This window comes from Pan paniscus, chromosome 23 (genome assembly GCF_029289425.2).
Source record: "Pan paniscus chromosome 23, NHGRI_mPanPan1-v2.0_pri, whole genome shotgun sequence".
Taxonomy (NCBI): Eukaryota; Metazoa; Chordata; class Mammalia; order Primates; family Hominidae; genus Pan; species Pan paniscus.
This window is the reverse complement of record NC_085927.1, coordinates 47,255,376-47,280,774: the sequence shown is the minus strand read 5'-3', so window position 1 is coordinate 47,280,774 and position 25,399 is coordinate 47,255,376. Positions and strand designations below refer to the sequence as shown.

The 25,399-nt window shown below is 57.8% G+C and overlaps 1 protein-coding gene across 11 annotated transcripts in view; it reads left to right on the top strand.

Annotated features, from left to right (window-relative positions):
• Positions 1–25,399, top strand: part of ELFN2 (extracellular leucine rich repeat and fibronectin type III domain containing 2) — a 90,127-nt gene that overhangs the window by 4,733 nt on the left and 59,995 nt on the right. For 5 of the 11 annotated variants that reach the window (XR_008622683.2, XR_008622681.2, XM_014343318.4 and 2 more), the window contains exon 2: positions 5,146–5,296. The exons of 3 other annotated variants lie outside the window; for them this stretch is intronic. The gene's annotated coding sequence lies outside the window, so the exon portion shown is untranslated. Of the gene's footprint in view, positions 1–1,660; positions 2,494–4,086; positions 4,106–5,145; positions 5,297–23,224; positions 23,336–25,399 lie in introns of those variants that run through there. 3 more of the 11 variants (XM_034948481.3, XM_034948480.3, XM_034948483.3) reach the window with 3 other exon arrangements.

Sequence of the window (25,399 nt, the reverse complement as noted above, 5' to 3'; positions counted from 1 at the left end):
CTTGGTTGGGTGTGGTGGCTCACACCTGTAATCCTAGCACTTTGGGAGGCCGAGGCAGAAGGATCACCTGAGGTCAGGAGTTCGAGACCAGCCTGGCCAACATGGTGAAACCCTGTCTCTACTAAAAATACAAAAAATTATTCGGGCATCGTGGTGCATGCCTGTAATCCTAGCTACTCAGGAGGTTGAGGCAGGGCGTCGTGGTGCATGCCTGTAATCCCAGCTACTCAGGAGGTTGAGGCAGGAGAATCGCTTGAACCCAGGAGGCCCAGGTTGCAGTGAGCCGAGATTGTGCTACTGCACTCCAGCCTGGGTGACAGAGTGAGGCTCCGTCTCAAAAAAAACTTCCCCAGTAGCTGGGATTACAGGCACGCACCACCACACCCGGCTAATTTTTGTATTTTTAGTAGAGACGAGGTTTCACTATGTTGGTTAGGCTGGTCTCGAACTCCTGACCTCGTGATCCTCCTTCCTTAGCCTCCCAAAGTGCTGGGATTGCAGTCGTGAGCCACCGTGCCTGGCCAGAACAACAACAGCAACAATAAAACAACCAAAAAACAAAAAAACAAATTCTTAACCCTTCTGGGTTGTCTTAAAGGTCATGCTAAAGGTTAGGTAAGAGAAGACCACGTGTATAACATCCTGTCTGGCATGCGAGATGCCATTATTTTCCTCCCCCTTCCCATCTGCCCCCTCCGTTCATTCCTGGCTTCCTGGAGGGGGTCTGCACTGTGCATGCATGTGTCTGTTTCTTTCCCATCCTTTTCACCCTCTGCTTTTCACTGCCTGAAGTGCATGGGTACTGCTGGGGTTGGGGGGGGCCTAAGGATGCATGAAAAGAGCCTGGGTGCTGCCAGCTCTTGTGACTGTTTGTATACACTGGTCACCACCTCTCTCAGGGGGAAGTAGGGAATGAATCCCAAGGCTGCCTGACCAGCCTGCCGTGGGCCTAGTCCCAAGACTCAGGCCTGACTCAGTTTCCCTCCTTGGCCCATCTATTATCCTTCTCCCCCTACAATTGCCCCTGAATCTTGGAGAGACAGAGGCTGTGGGGTCAGCCTACCTGCCTCACTCCCTTCCTGGCCCTTCTCATTCCCCAGTGGATTTCCTACATCTGCCTATTGCCTGTCTTATTTCTCCCACTTCATGTCAGCTCTGTGCAGGCGGAGACTGGTAGGCCCTCAAAAAATACTTATTAAACAAATTCCTTTCATCTACATGCTACCGAGGACGGATCGCTGCATTTTGCATTCAGATGGCGCGTGCACACACACCCTTATTAGCATGTTTCACCCAGGGAGAAATGCTGGGCCCCGGGGCTCAGGCAGGAACCCCCAGAGAGGAGCCCCTGCCTGGCAGAGCTCAGGGCCCTGGAGGAGAGGTGAGACACGGGAACCTCTGACAAGTGCCCAGCATGGGGTCTGCACACAGTAGGGCTTGCTTGACAGGTGATTCTTGTCCCTTTGTGACCTGACCGAGAGGGGGTTGCTGCTGCAGGCTGGAGGCCAGGTGTGGAGCGAGCCTCCCGGGCAGGGCTGGAGAGGTTGTGCCAACTTCTGCTCTGGGCTTTGCAGAATTCTCTCGATTATGCACCTGCTATGTGCCAGGCATCGGGCAAGGCGCTCTCTGTTATCTTGTTTAACTTTGGCTGGAGGATTGTGAAAGAGGTCCTGCCTGCCCCTGGGTGGGGGCGTGCCATATGGAGTGACCGTGTGAGCAGGGGCCCGGAGGTGGGGAAGCCCAGAGTGGATTTTGAGAAGATGAGTCTGGACATGTAGTTTGAGGAACAACCACACGGGACCATCCATGCTGCGCCAAGAAATTGAGTAATATCCTTTTTGTCAGGGAGCATTAGAATCTCTGGGTGTTCGTTAAAATGCAGATTCTTGGGCCCTGTCCACTGAGATTTTGATTGGGAGAGTGGACGAGGGGAAAATTGCAGGAACTTGCAATTTTAATGCTTTCCCGAAGATTAATTCACTCACATTTGCTGGTTGGATGGCAGCTGCATGTTCCCCGGGGTCTCTGAGACTCCTCCCAGAACCCTCGGAGCCAGCAAAGCCATCCTCATTTTCCAGAGGAGGAGCTTGAGCTCAGAGAAGTGCCTAACCTTCCGCGCCACAGCAGCAAGTCAGGGGCCAAAACTGACTAGTAATACTGGCTAATCATCTTCCGTGTTCGTTGCCTGCTGCTCTAAGCCTGTTTAAGGAGTCCCTCATTAAATCCTCAGAACGCCCCTCTGCATCATTCCTGTTGCACAGATGAGGAATCGGAGGCAGCGTGTGCGGTCACGGGTTCGAGGCTGCACAGCTGCTAAAGCTAGGCACGTTAGCAGCCTAAAGTGTGGTCGGGATGAAGTGGAATTGGAGCGGGCCTGCCCCAGCACCTTGCACAGGGCGAATGCCCTCCCTCTCCCTTCCTGTGGAGCGAGGGCGCTGGTGGAGCTGAGTTTGCGGCTGTGCATGTGAGCAGAGGCCAGAGGCGGAGGTGGAGGTGAGGGCAGAGAAGCGGCGAAGAGGGCGGAGAGCAGAGAAGACGTCCTGGAGGAGGCGACGCACAGCCGCGTAGCGGTGGCTCGATATGGTCCATCCACTTGGCGGAGGCAGACCTGGGTCTGGCGGCCGGCTGGGATTGTCCGTCCTGGGGGCGCACGGGGCGGGTGCGCGATGGCTGCTGGGCCGGAGGAGGGGGCGGGCGGGAACTGCCGCGGACCTGGCGTGGTGGGGACGGGAGCGCGCGCTCGGAGCCCCGCCGGGGCCGCACCGCCACCCTGCCCCCCCCACGACCCCGCCGCGCTCCCCACCTCCGCACCGTCCTCCGCCGTCCGCGGCTCTTCGAGGCTCCCGTCCCCCGCGGCCCACCCCGCCAGCCTCCGGAACTTGCGCCCGGCTGGCCCGGCTCGCTCGGCTGGCCCGGCTTTCCTCCTTACTTGCCTGTGTTTAGAATTTGCAGCCGCAGCCCCTGACGCTCGCAGCCAATTTCGCAGCCTCTGGGCTCTGCGCGGTGCCCGGGATCGGAAAGCGACCGGCAGGGGCGGGGGCTGAGGGGCGGGGGCTGGCGGCGGGGCCGGCCGCGCTGGGCAGGGGCACAGGGGGCGACCGGAGCCAGGACCCGGCGAGTTGCTGGCGAGGGGGTGTGTGTGCCGGGTGGGTGTGGACGGCATGGGGACGCGCCGCGTGAACTGCCCTGGGAGCGCTGTGGCGTGCAGGCGTGGCTGTGCTGGGGGTGTGTTGGCTCATGTGCATTGGCACGTGTGTCCGGGAGTGATTCCCTGTGTGTGGGCATGCTTGGGGCATGTATGTTTTGGCGTGTGTCTATGTTGGGGGCCCCGTGTCCCTGGGCACGTTTTTCTGGGTGTGTTTGGTGAGCCTGGGGCGGGGCAGTCCATGGTGCCCCTGGTTTGTGCGTCTGTGCAGTGGCCGCATGCATTTTGGCACCAGCGTGGGCCTGCGTGTTGGGGAGGGTGTCTGTGTGGGGCGCCCCTGTGTTCTGGTTCAGCTGTGTGCAGTGCACCTTGGTCTCTAGGCCCACGGGTCTCTGGGTCTGTGATGTGCGTTTCTCTGCGGCGGTGGGAAGTTCTCCTGTGTGGATTCTGTCTGGGTGTGCTCTGGGAGGACAGGTGTATGTGTGTGTGTGTGTTAGGGTATAGTGTGTGCCTCTGGGGTGCTTTCCCATCCCTGCTGGCTGAGGGGCTGAGGGTCAATTGTGTGCTCCCAGCTAGGCCTGGGAGCCTTTCCTGGAGGAAGCCGGCCCTGCTAGTTCTCTGCCTTTGGGAGGGGGTGAGGGAGTTGAGGCAGTGTGGGGGGGAGAGGGGAAGGGAGGCCCGAGTGTGTGTTTATTTTCCGTTGGGCGCCGCTGGCTGCCAGCACTTGGTGGGTCTACATATGTTTGTGAATGGCAATGCCGAGGGGGCCGAGGTGTGAGCCCCTGCCTGCGGGGGAGGGCCAAGAGTACCATCTGGGCTGGTGGGGTGCGGGGCGGGACAGGGAGAGGGGCCTCCTCGGGAGGGGCTGAGTGTGTGTGCGCACGTGTTTGCGCAGATGGAGGCGAGGTTCCGCCGAGGCCCGTCTGGGAGCGCCTGTCTGTGCAGGTGGAGGTCAGCCAGGTACTGTGCTCTTAGGCTGTGTGTGAGCCCATGTGGCGGGAAGGTGGGGCAGAGGCATTACACCTGGCTGGGAACAGGCTGAGCACATAGGGGAAGGCGTGTGCCAGTCCTGGCAGAGTTCTGAAGAGGAGAGGGTGTGCCGAGGGCGAGGGTGTCTTTGTTCCCTGAGGCCCGGCTGACGATGGGGTTGGGCGGCGTTGGTGATCCGAGTGACCAACAGGAGAGGAGGGTAGTTGGCCATGGAGGGGGTGAGGGCTGTGTGGGGGCACTGGGGGTCAGGGGAGTGTGAGAGTGTGTGTGCACACACACGTGGGTGTGACATGTGTGACCGTGGCTGTGAGTGGGGTGTGACTGGGGAGGCACCTCCAGGCTGTGGAGCCCAGTAGGGAGTGTGGGACAAGGTGAAGGGGTGGGAGTGGGGGCCCCTTGGTTCCCAGAAAGCTCACTCATCTGTGCCTGCTCCTTCTGCCCAGGGGCTTGAAAGAAGCCCTGTGGCCCCTGGCCTCTTCCCTGGCCCCTGAGCCCCATGGGTTACGATTGGAAGCCTCAGCCCTCCATCTCTCCTGCCTCATCTTCCTTCTGTCTCTACCTCCATCTCTTCTCCTCTCCCTGCCCCATCTCTCCATCTCAGTGCCTTCACATCTCTGCCTCCATCTCTCTCTGCATCTCTCCATCTCAGTGCCTTCACATCTCTGCCTCCATCTCTCTCTGCATCTCTCCATCTCAGTGCCTTCACATCTCTGCCTCCATCTCTCTCTGCATCTCTCCATCTCTCCCTGCCCTGTCTCCCCCATCTCTCTATCTCTGTCTTTCTCCATCTCTCTTCCATCTCCCTCCATTCCTCCTCTCCCTTTACCTCCTCTCTGTCTCACCCTGATATTCATTTGTGGTATATTCGGTTGCCATGGGAAACCCAAGAAAGAAGTGAGTGTACCCTTCAAGACTTCAGCATTTTTCCCTCCTCCCTCCCTCCTGCTGTCCCCCCCCCTCTCCTCCCCTTCTCTCCCTCCCTCCCCTCTCTCCCCCTCGCCTCCCTGCAGAAGGAGAGGACTTGGGTGAGGAGCTGCTGCCATCCGGGCTGGGCCAGGACCTGAGATCTCATTGCTACTGCTGCCGCTGCTGCCTGGGGAACCTTTCTGAGACCCAGGTTGGGGACAGTGCCGGAGGGGCCTCCTCTGCTGCAGACATCTGGTAAGGACAGGGTCCTTTTGCCTGTGTGTGTGTCGCTGTCTGTGAGCATAGCTCACATGACCCGGCCTTGCAAACCTGTGATGTGGCCCAGCCTCAGGCTTCTGTGTGTTCCTTCTTGTGGGCCTGGCCCCTGCCCCCAGCCGTGGGCACCCCTCCCACCCAGCTTTCCTTCCACAGGGCCTGTGAGGCGGCCTGCAGAGCGGCAGGCCTGTTGGGGGCTAAGACAAGCCCACTGGGGAGGGTGGGCAGGAAGCCCCTGTTGGCTCAAGGACCCCAGCTCCTGCCCCATCACCCGGCAGAGAGGCTGAGGCAGGCCTAGTCTGCACTCCAGCAGGTCAGGGGGCATCTGTGCACCTGCTGGGGGTGGAGAGCCAGCTTCCAGGGGAAGGCCTGGGACAACATGGTGGGGGTCTCGCTCAGGTGGGGGTCTTTCCATTGTAGAGAGAGAGGCTGGAAGTGAGCCGGGAGCAGGGGAAAACGCCAGCAGAATTGATATGGGGCCTGATCCTATGTCATTGAATTTTGGAGGCACAGGGAGAGCCGTCTGGCACTAGGAGGCCGCAAACAGGCAGACAGGCAGGCAGAAGGAGCTGCTCCGTCCTGGCTGGGGCTGGTGGCTGCCCTGGAGAGGAGAGGAGAGGCTGGGGCTGTCACCGAGGCTGTGTTGGTGGCGGCCACGTGGAGGGAGCTGTTGTCCAGGCGGCGCTGAGTGACGGTGGTTGCCGTGGTGAGGGAGCCGCCTCTGTGGCATTGTGGTCTCCGTGGAGAGAGGAGGAGACAGAGGAAGGAGGCTGGCTGGCTGCGCACAGTGTTGGTGGTTGCTAAGGATAGGGAGATGCTATCTCCAAGGTGCGGTGGTCCCCACGTGGAGGGGCTGTGGCTGTCCAGGTGTTGGAGGTCCCCAGGAAAGGGGTAGTGATGGGTGCCCTGAAGGGGGCTTGTGCAGGGTGGTGGGTGCGCCCCGGAGGACGGAGGAGGCGTGGTGGGGGAAGGCCTGCTGCAGGGGACTTGGTGTTGCTGTCACAGGCTGAAGTGGGGGTTCTTGGTGGTGGAGGGCTGGGGAGTGAGGCACAGTGGGCGGGTCTGTACTTATCCTGCCTGCCCCTGTGGACAGACCGGAGACCCTGCTGCACCAGCGCGTGCTTCCTCCCAGTGCCTCCACTCAGCCCTTCCCTCCGACTTCTGTGGTCATGATCTTCCCACCTCTGCCTCCTTGAGCCCTCTCGCTCCCCAGGGCCTCTGATCTCATAAGTCTCTCATCTGGGCACATGCTCCTTTCTTGCCCCCAAGTGACTTTGTCCCCATCCGTCATGTTTGCTGAGGACCTGTTGACCCAGTGCCGTTCTCTTGGGGACCAGCATTGGTACCTGCCTTTGAGGAATCAGACGGGAAGTGACTTGCCCAAGGTCACCCAGCAGGCACGTTCTGGGGAGCATCTCCCTCCCTGAGTGCCGGACTCAGCAGGCCTAACTCCTTCCCTGGGGGAGCCTGTCTCTCTGACACCGTTGAGTCCTCTCTCTCCCCCCAGTCCCCAGGGGTTCTCCTGAAGCAGCATTTCATTCAATTACTAAAAACAGGAAGCTGCACAGGAGAGCAGCAAGTTCTGGGTTTGCAACCTGGCTCTGGTTTTTACAGTGGAGGACCTCTGGCCTCAGTTTCCCCCTCTGTAAAATGGAGATGAGGCACATGCCTCCCAGGGTGGCTGTTATTTGGGCTCATGGATGTGATGGCTCCTGGTATGTAATAGACTCTCAGTGACTGGGAACCACCACCACCATCATTATTACTTTTTTTTTTTTTTTTGAGACGGAGTCTCGCTCTGTCACCCAGGCTGGAGTGCAGTGGCACTATCTCTGCTCACTGCAACCTCCGTCTCCCGGGTTCAAGCGATTCTCCTGCTTCAGCCTCCTTGAGTAGCTGGGATTATAGGCGCGTGCCACCACGCCTGGCTAATTTTTTTGTATTTTTAGTAGAGACGGAGTTTCACAGTGTTAGCCAGGATGGTTTTGATCTCCTGACCTTGTGATCCGCCCGCCTCAGCCTCCCAAAGTGCTGGGATTACAGGCGTGAGCCACCGCGCCTGGCCCACCATCATTACTTTTAAAAATCGTTTTAAAATGATTTCCTGACACGCGTGGGGAAGCCAGATCTCACTAGAGTTCTGTGGCATCGTACCTTTCCCCATGACCCTTAGCGGTGGGATTACGGTCCTGAGTTGGTGGTAACAGGAACGGGGCCGGAGAGGCAGAGAGCCTTCTGACAGGCACATAGTACCCTGGTGGCCGAGCCAGGATGGAGCAGGTGTGGCAGGCTCCCTCTCTGGTGCTCCTCTCCCGCCTGCCCCAGGGCCTGTGTGTGCACTTTCATCAGGCGAGCCCTGTCCCCACAGCCGTTGCCTGAGCCCCTGGCCACTGGTCTCCTTCATGGGACTTGCGTGCTCTGAGCTGCTCAGCCAGCCCTGGCCTAGGGCACCGCATGCCAGGCATGTGGCTGGTAGTGCCCTGAGAATAACCGAGTTAGGAGAAGCCTGTCCTGTCTACCATTTTGGCATCACCAGGGGGACAGGCCAGGCAAGGGACTGAGAGTGATGGCCAAAGAGGGCCATTTGAGAGACCTGGGAAGTGACGGGTGACTGTCTTTCAGGTGATGAGGGCCGGAGCTGAGATCCCAACACTGCCACTTTCCTGGAAGCTGCTGTTGGGCATGTTTCTCCACCTTTCTGGGCCTCAGTTTCTTCACCTGTACAATGGGGATGATAAGAATCCCTACTTCACCTTGCCAGAGCAAGGCCAGGGGACAAAGTAAGGCACAGGGCTTGGCACTGGGAGGTGCTCCAGGTGGCAGCTGCTAACATTTCAGGGTGACCTGGGAAGGAAGAGAGAGGGCTGTCCTGGGTGGCCTCAAAGGGCAGGCTCAGACCTTGGTCCATCCTAGAGACGTTCTGACAGGCTGAGCTGTCTTGGGATGGGAAGGGGGAATGTAGTGAGTGCCCTTTGTAAGTGAGACCGCCCAAGGCTGCCAGGAGCGTGGGGTTTGAGACCACTAGACTTAGGTTCATGTCCCGATGCTGTCATTTATGGGCTATGGGATCTTGGGAACCTCAGTTTTCTCACCTGCAAAATGGGAGGACTATTAATGGAAGCAGGGTTACTTTAAATGAAGGAAGGAATGTGGAAGAGACCTAGGATGCACTTCCAGCTGCATCGCAACCTGGTTTCCAGAAGAGGAAGGCAAGGAGCAAGGGGTTTGGGGGGCTTAGAGTAATAATGCTCACAGCTGCTGTTTATTGAGCATCTGCTATGTGCCAGGCATTTTCCCATAGGCTCCAGCTCTCATTTGATTCACTGGCCTTTGACCTTGCTGTTCCTTCTGTGCTCACTGCTGCTCTCCTGGCTCAGTGCATGTCTGTCTCCTGTTCTGGTTAACTGTCACCTCCTCAGGGAAGTCCTCCCGAGCACCGTATCCTTTGCCATTGGCCTCCTCCCTCTGGTTTCTTAAAGTCCTTAACACAACTTGACACTGTTTTATTTGCTTGCTTATTCTCTGCCCTCCCACCACTGTAGAGTATCAACTCCCTGAAGACAGCTTTTTTTTTTGTCTTGTTCTCTGCTCTATCTCAAGTACCTTGAATGGGGCCTGGCACATAGTAGATGTTCAATAAATTTGTGTGACTGCATGGATAGGTAACCCCACCAGCCACCCTGGGAGGTCAGTCTCGTTATTCCCATTTTATACAAGAGGACAGTGAGGCCAGGGAGGCCTGGTAAGGTGCCGTGGGTACACAGCAGGATGTGAGTGGCAGGCCTGGCATTTGACTCGAGGTCCAGTGCTGTCTTCTGCTGCTGTATACCACCTTGCTGGGAGGCCTTGCATTTCAGGCTGAAGAACTTGGACCTGACTCTGGAAGCCGAGTCAAAATCACAGATTCTTAGGGAGGGCTTGTGCCATAACGAACAGCTTTTGGTAGCAGCCTGAATTGTCAAAAGAAATCAATCCAGATGCTCGCTAGCTGTGTGACCTCAGGCATATTACTTAACTACTGTGTACCTCAGTTTACTTGTCTGTAAAATGGGGATAATATCTGCGCTGGCTTCTAGGAGGCAGTGGGCTTTGAGCTTAGATTTGCAGGCTTAGCTCTGAGGCCTCCTCCCCAGTGTTGCCATTAATGGGCTGTGGGATCTTTTTTTTTTTTTTTTTAGACAGGCTGTTGCTCTGTCACTCAGACTGGAGTGCAGCGGTGCAGTCATGGCTCACTGCAGCCTTGTAGCCTTGCAGCCTTGACCACCTGGACTCAAGTGATCCACTCATCTCAGCCTCCTGAGTAGCTGGGACTACAGGCACATACCACCATGCCAAGCTTTTTTTTTTTTTTTTGTAGAGACGGGATCTCACTGTGTTGCCCAGGCTGGCTGTGGGGTCTTGGGAGCCTTAACCAGCCTAGTCTTAGGAGACTTCACTGCCAGCTGTAGAGGGATTTGAGACTTTGATTTTGGAATAGGCAACATTTTAAGTGCCTGGGACAGGTCATTTTCTACTCTGCCAGCCTGTGCCCTCTCACCCCCATTTCTGCCAGCCCCACCTCTTATCCCCCTAGGGCAGAAGAGGGAATGAAGGAGAGAGAAAAACCAGTTTGGACTGAGCACCTCTTCTGTGCCGGGATTTTCTCCCTGTACCCCACCCCGTCTGTGGCCACAGCAGCCCCTGCAGCATAGGGAGTGTCACACCCGGTTACAAACGACCAAACAGAGGCCTGGAGAGATTCTCTTCCAGGGTGCAGAGCAGGGATTTGGACCTACGCTCAGAGGTCCCCGCCCACACTGTGTCAGGGGAAGGGAGAGGGGAGGAAGTGGGGAGCGTGGTTAGGGGCGCCTGGCCCAGGCCCACTCCTGGGTCACCCGGGGAGGAGGGCTGCTGGTCCCAGCCCTGCCAGGACGAGCTTAGAGTGCCGGGCTCCCAATGCCAGAGGCTGGACCTGGAGGGGCTGTGGAAGGGACAGACAGCTCCGCAAGCCTGACCACCCACCCCGCTGGCAGCCGCGCCAGTCCAGGGAATAGATCTGGCCTTGTGCGTGGTTGTCCCGGTGCCTTGCTCAAGACCCCATTTGTTTGGGGAGGAGAAAGGGGGGTCTGTGGTGCCCAACAGAGGTGGGATTCATGGACAGGGCCCGGTGGTGGGAGGGTAGCCTGCCTGGTACTGGCCAGGCCTGGAGGAGCGCCAGGAAGAAGGGAGAGGAGGGGCTGAGGCGTGGCCTGGGGTCCTGCTTGGCCCCTTGGGGCAGAGTCCTGCAATCAGGTAGGGGGCTGTGTGGATGGAGGTGCTGGAGGAGGGAGTCCTGGGACCTCTTAGTCTTTGGGAAGGGGAGTGAATGCCCTGTCTGAGGGAGATAGAGCCTCAATTCCCAGGAGCCCCAGTCTGAGGGTGGAGGCACTGTGGGTGTGCTGGCCTCGGTTTGCTTTCTTTCTTTTTTCTTTTTCTTTCTTTCTTTCTTTTTTCTTTTTTTGAGACAGAGTTTTGCTTGTTTGCCCAGGCTGGAGAGAAAGCTGAGATTACAGGCGACTGCCACAATGCCCAGAAAATTTTTGTATTTTTATTTTTAGTAGAGACGAGGTTTCCCCATGTTGACCAGGCTAGTCTCGAACTCCTGACCTCAAGTGATCCACCTGCCTCGGCCTCCCAAAATGCTGGGATTACAGGCCTGAGTGTACAGACTGAGGCGCCCAACCTCAGTCTGCTTTCTGACTGTCGGAGGAGAGATGGTCCTCTGAGCGGAGGTTCCAAGAGCTCTGGGGAGACTTTTTTTTTGGAAGAGGCAGTCCCTGAGGGCTGGGAGTGGTTGGATTGGGGCAGGGGCTGCAGGAAGGCCTGTTTGGTGGTGGGAAGTGAGACCTTGTGAGTTAGATCCCATGCCTGAGTGGTCACATGTCCCAGTCTCAGTTTTCTTATCTGTGAAATGGGGATACTGCCAGGCTCCTGGAGGGGATGGAGTGAAATAGGGTTGGAGATAGGAGTATCTGCACACAGTAGGCCCACAGGGTTGCCAGGGGCTGCGTGAGAAGCTAGAAGCTTCTGAGAACCCATAGCCCCATCCCTGTCTCCACACTGGGTCACAGCTCAACCCACCCAGCATAGGAGGTAGGGTGCCCTCTGTGCCAAGCTGGGAGGCAGAGATGAAGGGCTATGTTGCCCTTTCCTGCCTCCTGCTTGCTGTGTGAGTCTTCCTTGTCCTATACTCTCTCTGGACCTCAGGCAAAGGACAGCCCCTGTCCCAGAGGACATTGTCTGAGGTCTGTGGGGGCACACAGACCTTCTCCACTTCCCCTCCTCACCCAGGGCTGGGACTCAAGGATGGAGGTGGGGGCTCTCCAGGGACCCCAAGCATCATCCTGGGAAGAGACCGGCTACAGAGAGGGGTCGGCACTGAGGTGCCCCAATGGTGGTGGCTCAAGGGCCCTTGATCTAAGCAGCGCTTCTGGGGTGAGGCCTTTGCTGCCCCGCTAGACACTCCTTGGCTTGGGGGTCGCAGGTCAGAGTGGAAAAACTCCCAGGCTACAGGATGGGGCGATGCAGTGATCAGGCCCATGGGCCCAGCTGTCAGTTCCCAATTCTACCCATGACAAGTTGCCCCGCCTGTGTGTGCCTCAGTGTCCTCACCTGTCAAGTAGGAATAAAGGTAGTACCCATCGCCCAAGGGTGACACTATGAAGCACTCGGTGCTACGCCTGGCGTGCAGTCAGGAATGCTAGCTCTGGGCTTCTTGCTGGCTTTCCTGGTGGTCGGAGCAGGGAGGCAGCCTTCAGGGGCCCTTCTAGAGTCACCTCTGAGGCTGCTGGAGACAGGCTGGGGCCTGTGGAGTCCCGGGTCTGGGTGCTAGGTCAGGAAATGTGGGGGTGTCTGCCCCTGTGGCCCCTCCTACTGCCTGCCGAACAGGATGTTGTGGAAGGAGCCAACGGGCTTTGGAGTAGACGCGTGGGTTCCATCCCAGCTCATTCATATTCATCCCCCGCTGGCCGTGGGGCTCCGGCCCGATCATCCTCCGCGCCTCGGTTGCTTCGTGTGGTAGAATGGGATCAGGGCTGTGATGGGGATTAGGTGAGATGAGGCAGGAAGACAGCAGTATCCACGCCTGCGGTTTCCGGTCAGTGCCCGGCTCGTCCCTCTCCGATTTGATGCTGGGGCTGATGGCAGGGGAGGGAGGGGCTTTGGGAGTGAGTTCCTGGCTGGGCTGAGATGGCAGCTGACCTGGACGCTGCCCTCGGCACCATCTGGGGAGAGGGGAAGCGGGGGCTCAACAGGGAACCAGGACCCCGGAGTGCTGGAGGGTCGGAGCCAGCAGGTCTCCCACCCACTGCCCGCACTCGTGGGCAGGCTGCAGCCCAGAGAGGTGAGGCGCTGGCTTGGGGCCACACCGCAGTGAGTGGCCAGGCTGAGGGTGGAGCCTTGCCGGCTTTCCTCTTGGGCACTTTCACTTCCCGCAGCCCCTGGACCAGCCTAAAGTGGCTGCTCTGAGCAGGATCACCCTAGGGCCTGAGCTGAGCTCATTCGTTCTGTTTCTCTCTCTCTCCCTGTCTCTTTGTCTCTGTCTGCCCACCCATCTCTCTGGCCCTGCCCCGTCTGTTTGCCACAGCCGCCTGTCTCTCAGGCCGCAGGAGAGAGCTGGCTGGATGGAAGCTGGGCACACAAGGGCAGGTGTGTGTGTATGTGTGTGCCCTCGTGATCTTTGTGCATTTGCTGGGTTTTGGAGCATGTATGTGTAAAACAATGCATAAGTATACAAACCCCCTTATACCTGGGGAACTGGCACATGCTCTCGGCGTGCACAGCAGAAAGGAATGGGCCACTGCCTGTTCCCAAGGCCTCCTCCCCAGAGGCTGTCACTGACCCGTGTTTCCTGGTACCTACAAACACATGTACACCATCTGTTCTTACCCAGGAGGGATTCTCCTCGCAGCTGGCCCTGCACCCTCCTGCGGCCCCTGATTGCACCCTGAGCACCCTTCTCAGGGGTGTGGCGGGACCTGGGTCCTAATCCACTTTGGAATGGGCTTTTCTTGAAAGGACATTTCCCTGTTGTGAGTGCCTGGGCTGTTTGCACTTTTTCTACTTTCACCCACTTCAGATCTGAAGTGTCCGACTGCAGAATCAAGCTCCTCTGACCCGACACGCTGCCCCGGGGCACGGGTGGGCTGGTTTGAGGGGATCTGCTTCCAAGGCTAAGTGTGGACATCTGGGCTCCTCTCGCTGTTGGCTGAGCACTTTAGGCAGGAGCCCATTCTGGCTGGGATTCCTGCCTGCGGGCTCCCTGGGACTTGGGGAAAGGTAGGGTGTGGGGGTCCAGGGCCAGGACCCCTGGCTGTCTCTGGGGACAGAGTACCCAGGGACTTGGAAGGTGGTGCCGGGAGACCACGCTGTTCCCTGCTGTTCTCCACCTGCTGCATCCCAGGATCACTGGGCACTGGGCTCCTTGGGGCCACGGGGAGCTGCTTCAGGGCCCAGGAGCTTCCCAGGGTCCTTGAGTGCCCACAGGAGTGCCCGGGCCTTCCGGAGCTGGGGGTGGGGCCGGGTAGGCGAGTGCCAGGCACAGAGGAGGGAGGTGCAGGTGATGGAGCAGGGTCTGGGGCCTGGTCCCTGGCCTGTGGCTCTCATCCCTTTAGTCTTCCTCACAGGCTGTCTTTCCGCCTTGGGGCTGAGCCTGGACCAGTCCTGGGACTTTTTTGTTCCCTTGGCCAAGCTGGAGATTCCTTGATGCTGTAGGGAGAGAGCCCTGGACAGGGAGTCCTGAGTCCAGCGTTCGAATTGCAGCTCTGTCTCTTGCCTTCTGTGGAACCCAAGTGTCAGGCCATTCACAGAGTCAAAGGGAATCATATCTTCCTTTTGTCAACACACCATGTGCCAGGCACTGCTCTAAGAACTTTATAGAACTTAGCAAAATCCTCACAACAACCCAGCAAAGTAGATACTATCACCATCCCTAATTGACAGGTGGGGAAACTGAGGAACAGAGAGGTTAAGGATCCTACCCACAGCCACACAGCGACTCGTTGATGAAATCAGGATTTGAAACTGGCCATCTGAACCTGACAGCCTTGCTGTGTTGGGCGCCCTTGGCAATCCCTGGAAGGCCAGTTATTGGGTAGAGCTGATTCAGGCGGGTGCCCTGGTTTGAGCCTTGAGAGTGGTCCAGGAAGAAGGTCCTGGCACATGGTAGGGGTGGCAGTTTGGGATCAGGCCCGATTTGAGTGCCTAGCTGATTATTTACTGAGCAAGTGACTTCACCTAGCGGAGCCTCAATTTCCCCATCTGTAAAACAGGGTTAACAGCACTTCCTTGGCAGGGCTGTTGTGAGAATTCCGTGCAGTGAGGCTCAGGCGCTCAGCACATGGTGGGCCGCTGCCAAGGCCCCATGACCAGCTGGGAGGGAGGCAGTTCAAGGGACGCCTGTGCCAGCAGAGCTGAGTGTATCCCCTGGAGTGCGGGCCACAGATCCCGTGATTGGGAGCTGATGGGCCCTGGGGTATGTGATGCCCCACCCCTCTCATCATCAGACACATACCTGTCTATCTGGTATATCCATTGTGCAGCCAGGCCCAGGACTGGGGACATGGTGGTCATCTGTCTGTGTATGTATAAATGTGTGGGCTAGACCGCAGCCCCTGGGGGGATCATGTAGACATTCTCATGCACACACCCGGCCTGGAGAAACTCGTGAGAACTCCTGCTTGTGGGACTGAATCAGCCTTGGACAGCATCTCATCCAGCTCCCGCGCTGTGTGCATGAAACAGAGGTCCAGAGAAGGGAGGGGGGTTGCTCTGAGGTCCTCCATGAGTTGGGATTATCTGCAGTTTAATTGCTGGGTGGGGCCTTTTCTCTGTTTCTTTTTTTTTTTTGAGACGGAGTCTTGCTCTGTCCCCCAGGCTGGAGTGTAGTGGCGCGATCTCGGCTCACTGCAAGCTCCGCCTCCCGGATTCATGCCATTCTTCTGCCTCAGCCTCCCGAGTAGCTGGGACTACAGGCGCTTGCCACCATGCCCAGCTAATTTTTTTTTTTTTAGTAGAGATGGGGTTTCACCATGTTAGCCAGGATGGTCTCGATCTCCTGACCTCGTGATCCGCCCACCTCAGCCTCCCAAAGTATTGGGATTACAGGCATGAGCCACTGCGCCTGGCCGCCGGGTGGGGCGTTTTCTAAAAAATGCTGTCATAAGCCCTACCTGTGGTGGCCCCATCGCTTGTCCACATCCTATGGGTGGACTCTCTACAGAGCACGTTCCTCTATCTGCCAAAGCCAAGGCACTTGTTTCTTGATTTTCGTGTTTACTCCCTGGCTCCCCCATCACAGTGAAAGCACCGTGAGGCTGGGGACCTTGTCTGTCTTGTTCACGAATGTGCCTGTGGTGCCAGCACAGAGCCGGCTGCATGATAGTAGGTGCTCAACAAGCATTTGTTGAAGAATAAGTGGCCCTGTGGTCACGTCTGAAATGATTTCTAAAAATCGTGCCCTCCAGCTCGCTTGTGGTATAGCTGAATTTCAGAGGGGCAAGGACTTTCCCAGAGCCTGAGCAGGGAATTGAACGCAGGCTTCCTGGCTCCCAGTCCCGAGCCCTCTTGTTCTGGTGTGCTCATGTACACATACAACACACACACGCACACACACAAGCACACACAAATGCACACACCCAGTAGGCCATGATCCAGAAGCTTCCCTCTGATCATTGCTCAATTATCCAGCCTCAAATTGTCCATCTGTCCTCTTGGCCAAGGCCATGGGCTGCATGCCTACTGGGGCACCTGTTCTGGGCCTCTCCCAAGCCTGTGGCTGCCTGGAGGATGGGGCGGGAACCTTGGGAAGGTGGGGCTGTCCAGGTGACCACGGGTGCATTGCCTGCTTTGCCCAGTGGACTCTGTCTCCTGCTTCTGACCACGTCTCCTTCATCCCACCCTGAAATTCCACCTGCCCAAGCCTCCCGGTCCCCCTGCACCACCACCCTCCCATTGCTGGGCTCTCAGGCTTTAGGGGAAGGGGGTGTCATTCCCAGGGACCAGCTTCCCCCTCAGCCTCCCCCAGGAAGTCTACCCTAATGCCCGGGAGGATGGTAATTAGTATGAGGCAGGCTGATTAGCTCAGAAATTAAGTCTTTGTTTCCCTCGCTCCCCAGTTTCCCTAATTGAGCAGATGCAGAGCGGGGGACGGGGAGGGGCTGCTAGTGGGTCACAGGGCTGGGGCGGCACACGCGTGGCTGTGTGCTTGCTGCAGGGGTGGTGGGAGTGGGGGGCGGCATGGATGGGAGGCACTGTCTGGGGGTCCCTTTGCTCTCTGCCCTTTCCCTGATGGGGGAGTGCCAGGGAGGGTCACCTGGGGGTGAGTCCCGAGATGTGCAGCCCTCTGGGGTGTGATTGAGCTGACAGGCACCACACCCCGGCACTCCGCTGTGAGTGCTTGTATGCAGTCATTTGTCCCCGTGTTCAGGTCTTCATATCTAATCACCGATCGTAACTGCTGTCACTTGTTGAGCACCTGCTGTGTGCCATCACTGGACTGGACAACTTTCAGGTATCACCTCGTTCAGCCCTCGGGACAATGGTACAGATAGGGGACCCTTGTTTTTTATTTTTCATTTGTTTTATTATTTTATTTTTTGAGACAGGGTCTCACCCTGTTGCCCAGGCTGGAGTGCAGTGGTGCAATCGTGGCTCATTGCAGCCTCAACCTCCTAGGCTCAAGCGATCCTCCCATCTCAGCCTCCAGAGTAGCTGGGGCTACAGGTGCATCTCACTATGCCCAGCTAAGTTTTTAAAAAACTTTTTTTGTGGAGACAGGGTCTTACTATGTTGCCCAGGCTGGTCTCAAACTCCTGGGCTCAAGTGATCCTCCTGCCTTGGCCTCCCAAGGTGCTCAGATGACAGGCGTGAGCCATTGTGCCTGCCCAGGACACCCCCCTGCCTTTTTTTTTCCTAAAGGGAGGAAACTGGGGCTCAGAGAAGTGAGATGACTTGTCCAAGGTCTCACAGTTCGGAGAGGCCAGGAAAGGGTTCAGATCCAGGTAGTCTCAGGCTAAGGGGGCTATTTGGGCAGGGAAAGGGGATCCTGCGATCACGTGGTGGTCAGTTCAGGTCCTGGATGCTAGGTTGAGGCCTTTGTCTTTCTTGTTTGTTATTCGGGCATCAGCACATCCCCCTTCTTGGGTCACTGGGAGGAGCAGTGACAATAACTGTAATGACAGCAGTGATGAATTATTTAGTGCTTGCTATGTCCCAGGCAGGTGACCCATGCCTGACATGTTTTCTTATTTCATGTTTACAGTGACCCCATGAGCCATGGGGTTGATACCTTCACTATCCCCAGTTTACATTTTAAGAAGCTGAGGTGGCCGGGCATGGTGGCTCATGCCTGTAATCCCAGCACTTTGGGAGGCCGAGGTGGGTGGATCACCTGACGTCAGAGGTTCAAAACCAGCCTGGCCAACATGGCGAAACCCCCTCTCTACTAAAAATACAAAAATTAGCCGGGTGTGGTGGAATGCACCTATAATCCCAGCTACTCAGGAGGCTGAGGCACAAGAATCGCTTGAACCCGGGAGGCGGAGGTTGCAGTAAGCCGAGATCACGCCATTGCACTCCAGCCTGGGCAAGAGCGAGACTCCGTCTCAAAAAAAAAAAAAAAAAAAAAAAAAAGCTGAGGTTCAGGGAGGTGAGGGGCCTTGCCCTGGTTCCACAGTTGGTAAGTAGGGGACCCAGGATTCAGCCCAGGGCCTGATGCCCAGCCCTTCCTTCTTGATCACCAGCAGGTAGCTGGAACTCCTGTGTCTCTGGGGCTCAGCTAAGGATCTGGGGGGATGGCCCTCCTCACAACAACCTATGTGGTAGGTATTGCTTTTATTCTCATTTTACAGATGGGGAAGTTGAGGCTCAGAGAGGTGAAGTGACTTGCCAAGGATCCCATAGCTGGTGAGGTGTTGGGTTCGGGCTTTGAACACAGGCGGATGTGGCAGGCTCCTGAGCACCAGCATCCACTCCCAGCTGCTGCACCTGTCCCTGAGCGCTGACCCTCCCAGCCTGGGTGTCAGCCGCTGCTGTCGGGCCAGCATCTTAACAGCTGTGTGCAAGGGAAGCCTGAGTCTCCATCCTCCGCTGTCACCTGCCTCTGGCTGTAGGACATTGCGTGTGGCCACCTGCTGACTGGTCACTCCTTTGGGGTGTTCCTCTGACCCCTAAAGCTCAACTGGTCCCACCCGGGCTCTGCCTCTGTCCTCCTACACTGCTATTTGCCCATTCTCTGAGGCTCCCTGTTCCAGGGCAGGCACTACGCTCACTCAGCCACCCACCCAGACCCTGGTGGTATCCCTGAACTCCCCCCTTGGTCTCTCTCTTCATCCTGCCCAACTCTCTTCACTAAGCCTGACTCAAATCTGCCTTCATGTGCCCACCCTGCTGTCCTTGCCTGCACCAAATCACCCTCCAGGCCCGTCTCGTTGCAGCCTCCTCACAGGCCGCTGGCGCCATTCCCACCCCTCCGATGCATTCCAAACCCTTCCATTGGTGTCACCCCCCCAGCATGTCACTGGCTCCCCACTGCCCTTGGGCCAAGATCCAGAACCTTGAGATCTGCAAGGAGTTGGCTCGGCCTCGGGGCTCCCTCTCCTTCTGATGTTCCATTTATCTTGATCTCAGTTCTCCTGACCTTGTTCCAGTTCCTCAAAAGTGCCACCTTCTGGGTACCACATACGTGGTTCCCTCACCAGAATCACCCTCAGCAAAGCCTTCCTGGACCCCAGGACAGATGAGGCCCCTCAGGTGTCCATGCGCTGGGGACGTCCCTCTCTTTCTCCCAAGAGCCCTTTGAGGGGAGTGGTGTTGCCCATTTTACAGACAGGGAAGCTGAGACTCAGAAGGCTAAGCTGGCAGCCAAACCCAAGGCTCTCTCATTCTGGGGCCTGTGGTCTCCTCGGCGTGTGCAGGTGTGTGTACACGTGTGCATACACGGCGGGCACCGCCGATGGCTGGCTGTGTGAGACCTCGTTTGGGCTGAGATGATGAGCCTCGTTGGGGAGAGGAGGTCCCGGATGGTCTCTGGGTGCCTGGCCTGCCTTTTCTGCCTTTTCCTGTGGTGGGGGTGAGGGCCTGCTATGTGAATTTGGGGCGAATGTCAGCCCCTCGCTAGACCCCGAGGCCGCAGCCTCCCAGGCCCTCTCGCTTCTCTCCCTTTGCTTCAAAACAAACACCCGGGAGCCCAAACCGCCCATCCAGCCAAGGCACAGATGGAGTCGGAATTAATTAGTCCTGTTGCCCAGGCAACCGGGACCCAGACCAGGATCGAGTCTTCTCTCGGCCCATCCCCACCCTCCGGCCCCTCGCTCGCCTTGCATGGCCCCGCCCCTTAGGAGCCTGGCCCTGCCGTCTGCCCTGGGGATGCCCTCGGGGACTCCTCCTAAATCGGGAAGGTGGTGGTAGGGATGTCTAGGAGCTGGGTTTCACTCTGGGCTTGGTGGGACCTTGGGCAAGTCCCTGCAGTGCTGGGAGCCTAGCTTTGTTCTGCAGAATGAATGGTGGACAGGTGCACCTGCCTGGGGGTTGGGGGAGGAGCATCATGGAGTGATACCTCATGGGGGACTTGAGATTGGTGAGAGAGGGAAGAATGAAAGTGGCCTCAGCTTGGGATGTTGTTGGGGAAGCTGTAGCTGGTAGTAACTGGGATAGGCTGGGGCTATGGCTTTTTCTGCGCGATGCCAGCAGGAGGGGGCAGTTGTGGGCAAGTGAGGCATGGTCTCTGGCCCGGGCCATTCTTGGAAGTGGGCTCAAGTGGAGGATGTGGAGGAGACCTGAAGGGAACAGGCCACCTCTAACCCCCGTCTCCTATCTTTCAGAGTCCCCAGTGCTGTGCTCGGTGCACAGCAATGCCACCCTGGCTTGGCATGCCTCGGGTTGGCTGGGACGAGGCCCAGCGCATGCTCTGGCTTCTGCTCAGCCTCCTGCCTGGTCCTGGGACCCACGGAGCCCCTGGAGGCTGAACACCGTCTCTCCTGCCACCTGCGTAACTGGCCATTTATTTGCTCCTCCAGCTGCCAGGGAGGCTTCCCTGAAACTGTCGTGGTGGCACAGGGGCTCAGGAGAGAAGACAGGCTGGGACTGGTGGCTGCACTCTCACCTTGGCTCCACAGCCCCTTCCTTGGGAACTGTGGGCAAGTTGCTGCCCCCCTCATGAGCCTCGGTTTCCTTATCTGTCAGCTGGGCCTAGTGATGCCTCTAGTGAGATCACCAGTTGGAAAGGCTTTTGAGAGGCAAGAACTAGGGGTGGGAAACTCAGACGCTCACCGGGGCCGGGTCACTGCAAGGCGCACGTCTGGTCTGTGTAGGGCAATAGGGTGTGGTGGGCCTGTGGCAAACTCCAGCGGTCAGTTTGGATGGCATCAAAACTCAAATGTGTGTCAACACCAGAGTCTGCCAACAAAACCGAACCACAGGCTGCCTTTGGAGCTGCCAGCTTGCCCCGGAAGGCAAACTCTACAAATGGATTAACCGGAGGGTATTTAACTCTTCTTTACATAATAGCATGGGCTAACATTTATTGAGGGTTTGCTCTGTGCCAGAGACAACTAAGCACTTTACTTGGATTATCTCCTCTGATCCTCCCAGGAACCCCAAAGCAGGCAGGGTGCAGCTACTGTTCCTACTTCATAGATGAGGCAATTAAACCACAGAGAGGTTAAGTCAGGAGCCCAAGGTCACACAGCTGTGGAGGAGGGAGCAGGGCTCACTCTTGGGCCTTCTGATTCCTTATCTGGGGCTTCTTCCTTCAGCCTCCCTGGGGCAGGTTGAGGCAAGGGCAGACCCCGCAGGCAGGGAAAGATGGAAGACGGAAAAGACAAGCTTTTCCCTTGTCGCCAAGGAGGCTGGGGGCGGGGAGAGGAGAAGCAAAATTAAACAAATGAAGGGTGTTGTGGAGCTGGGGAAGAATAACTTATTTTTTATGGGCTTGTTAACATTTGTGAAGTTAAGTAAGCAGGAATTTATGCCCCTCGTTTGCATGCATTAAAGGGAGGGCTGCCGGGCCGGCTTGGTTACTGGGAAACCTCACGCGCCTCCTAGGGCGGTGGCCCCCAGGCTCGCATTAGGCAGCTCCTGTGCAGGGATGGTTTGTTTGGGCTGTTTCTAGTGATTTCTGCAGGTCCAGCTGGGGCCGTGTTTCCTGAGGGCCCACTGTGTGATTGGCCTACCCTGGCTGCAGCCTCTTCCCTCCCTGCTGGGAGTGGAGCAGCTGGCCTGAATCCCATCACAGTGGCTTGGCCCTTAGTTCACTGGCTGAATGTTCTAGAAACTGTTCCAAGCCTCCTCAGGGACTTGAGAATGTGCAGGAGGCCCCATGACCACCAGCTTTGCTGCCTAAGAGCTGTGAGACCTGAGGCATGTTGCTTTGGCTCTCTGGGCCTCGGTTTCCTCATCTTTAAAATGAGGACAATGATAGTGTTATATATACTGCCCAACTGTGTGTCCCTGTCTTAGACACTGCCCACCTGAGATGACACTGGCTGGTTGGGGAGCTGTGCTCCCTTTGCTAGTTGACCTGCTTTTTGGAGACCCTTTGTCTCCAATAGGCCTGAGAGCTAGGTGACCCTTCCTCTGGAAGACCAGGCAGCCCCACCTGGCCTAGGCCCCACGGCCCCCGCACGTTCCGCTTGTAATTCCTGGTACCCTGTTTGACTGACTCCCTTGGGGCTGTGAGCTTCCTCAGGGCAGTGCCATGTCTGTTGAGGTCATTGCCAGTCCCCTGCACCGTCCCCAGGACTTGGCACAGAGCCAGGACTTGAGAATCGGTATGAAATGAATGAGTGAATGAAATACTTAACCTGTGTCCGTTTTCGCCACTTAGGGATTACGAGTCCCTTCCAGGTGTGTAGTGATTTATGGGTTTGAAAGCACTTTCAGGCTAATGCCCTCGTTTGATCTCCACCTTTAGATCCCTCTACAAGAAGGCAAGGCAGGGCCTGTGTTCGGCATGGACTCTCTCACGCTTTTGTTTGTTCAAGGAAACTCTTGAACTCCTGTTCTGGGCCGGGTGCTGGGACCCTGGCGGGGAGTGAGGCCATGTCCTTCCCTCCAGGGGCTCAGGGGCTGCTCCCAGCAGGCGTGCCCACTGAGGGTGGGTGGGGAGGCTGAGGGGGCCTTGGGGAGTCCTGGCACCCCTGCAGGCCTCAGGTTCCTATCTGTCTAATGGGTGACAGCGAAGACGTTTAAGCTCTTCCAATTCTGCCAGGCTGTGATTCTTGGTAGTCAGGTTTGGTCACCAGGCACCTGCTAGGAGGCCCTAAGATGCCAGAATGCCTTTGCCCCAGCCCTGCCCAGGCAGCCCTGGCCCTCCAGGTGGCTGAGGTGCTCCTCAGGCACAGGTGTGTGGGCCTCCGGGGGTGAGGGGAGGGGACAACTGCCCCTGCTGCTACCCCCAGGCCCGTGTCAGTGGGGGCAGCTCTCTGTCCACAGTGGGAGTCGGCCTGTGGACAGAAGGTGAAGTCTGATTGGACCGGAGTGGGGTGGGATGGGGGTAGACACGAGGGGGTGGGTCAGCATCTCTGAGTGGAGTGGAGGGTGGTTGAGGCCCCTGACCTGGGAGGATAATAACCCCGCCTTTCCTTACATTCTTCTCCCTTGCACCCCCTTGCCCCTCCCAGTTTTCCAGGGACCTGCTGCATGGGCTGGGGACGTGGAGGGCTTGGCCTTTGGAGGCAGGGAGTGGGTGGTTGCAGGCCTCACCCTGCAGCAGCCTGGCTTTGGGCAGTTGTTTCCCTTCTCTGTGCCTCAGTTTCCTCCTCTGTCCTTTGCGAATGATGCTGGTTTGAGGGTTCAGTGGGTGCTGAGGAAGCACGTGGTCAAGCTCTGCAAGCCCTTCCTTCTTTCATTTACCAGGAGGAGCAAGGCGGCCATGGCGGGGAGGTGGTGGCTGGAGCAAGTGAGTGAGGTGGGAGGTGAAGAAGTGAAGTCTGGGAAGATTTTGGATACTATTCCAATCTCATGGGAGCCAGCAGCCGGTGAGGGCAGAGGCCGGTGGCCCAGGTGTGCGACACAGGGGGCTCAGTGGGGGTGGGAGAGGTGGGCTGGTGGTCCCCGTGGTCGGTGGAGTTGGGAGAGGTGGGCTGGTGGTCCCCGTGGTCGTTGGAGGTGGGAGAGGTGGGCTGGTGGTCCCCGTGGTCGGTGGAGGTGGGAGAGGTGGGCTGGTGGTCCCCGTGGTCGTTGGAGGTGGGAGAGGTGGGCTGGTGGTCTCCGTGGTCGGTGGAGGTGGGAGAGGTGGGCTGGTGGTCCCCGTGGTCGGTGGAGGTGGGAGAGGTGGGCTGGTGGTCCCCGTGGTTGGTGGAGGTGGGAGAGGTGGGCTGGTGGTCCCCGTGGTTGGTGGAGGTGGGAGAGGTGGGCTGGTGGTCCCCGTGGTTGGTGGAGGTGGGAGAGGTAGGCCGTTGGTCTCCGTGGTCTGATCAACTTGCTTGCTGCGCCTCCAGGCACTCAGGGGTGGCACAGGAGGGAGCATGTTTCCTCAGCAGACAGTTCTCAAGGAGCCAGTATGGGCCTGGGCATGAAAAGAGTCCCTGCCCTCAGGAAGCCCACACAGGGGCAGACTTGCCAGCCAGTCCTTACAGGGTGGCTGAGGCCTGGTGGGCTGGAAGGCTTCCTGTAGGAGGCAGCTTTGAGTCCTGCCTGAGAAGTAGCACTCACTGGGCGGTGATGGGACAGGAGGGTACTCCAGGCCGGGGAATCTCAAGGGGAAAGGCCAAGAGCTGCAAAAAGCCTCTCCGAGTTCAGAGAGGGGTAAGAAGCTCACGTGCCTATCCCTGGGAGTGGGGAGGGAGGATCCAGGAGTCTGGGGAGGACACCAGAGGCCCCTGAGCTCCCTCCGGGCCAGGAGAAGGCTGGACGCTGTGTCTTCCAGCAGCAGGGAGCATGTATGTGTTTGGGAACGGGCCAGGTGGATGCTGTGTTCCAGGAAGGAGCTGGTAGGGGAGCTGAGGAATTACAGGGGGTGTTTCTTGGAGGTGCTGTTCTGGGGTGGGGCTGGAGGTGGGAAGGTGGGTAAGGCAGGAGTGGAAGTAGAGGCCCAAGCAAGGGAGGAGGCTAGGAGATCCCGCACCAGCTGGAGAGGTGCACATGTGTGCACACATGACGTGTAGATGCGTGTGTGTGCACGCCTGCGTGTGTGAAGTGGGGAGCAGTTTGTCCTGATGGTATTGGAGGGCACATTGCAGAGACAGAACCAAGCCAGATCATGAGGGGCCTAAATTGTGGAGCAGAGGAGCTGGGGAGGCGCCAGAGGCTTTAGAGCAGGGCGGCGATGTGCGTGCGCTGCAGGAGGCTTCCTTGGGCTGCTGTGCAGAGGATGGGCTGAGGCAGGGTAGGCGACAGTCAGTTAGGAGACTGCTGTGCTGGGGGGCTTTACTGGGGTAGGGGGAAGGGGCCGGACAGGAGCGGGGTTGGTGGAGCCCAGGTCGGCTCAGTGGAAGAGGTAGCATTTGATGAGAATGTAAAGGGTGAGAGGTTTGCTTTCTGGAAGTGGAAGGAGAGGCACCGCAGGTGGCTGGAACAGTCCCTACGAAGGCTTGCAGGAGGGAGAGGCCAGGCTGGAGGCCAGTATATTCAGGGGCCTTTGAGGAATAAAGGGCAGGTTGGAGTCAAAAAAGAATGTTGTTTAGTGAGGCCCTCCGTGTGCCCGGCACGGTCTACCCAGGCCTGAGCGCTAGCTCCACCGCCCACAGCTGCCTGGCTCTGGGTAAGGCGTTTGACTCTGGCACCTTCATTTCATTGTCTATCAAATGGGGACCCTGTTAGACTCAGCCTCCCAGAGTCACTGTGAGGATTAGATGCAATAATCCACCCGCAGCGTGGCCTGGAAGATGTTCGGCTGTTATTGGCTGTGTCCTTACCGTCTCATTTGACACAGCAACCCTGCAGGGCAGCCTCGCACCCCCAGGGACCAGTGCAGACGTCCGCTCAGAGAAGCTGCACAGGCTGCCGAGGCCACACAGCTGAGAGGGGAACCGAGCAAGGGTCTGAGTCCAGGTTATGAGGACCCCAGACTTGGTGTTCTTTCCCGGGTGCCCACAGCCTCCCAGAACGCCTGTAAAATGCCCAGCC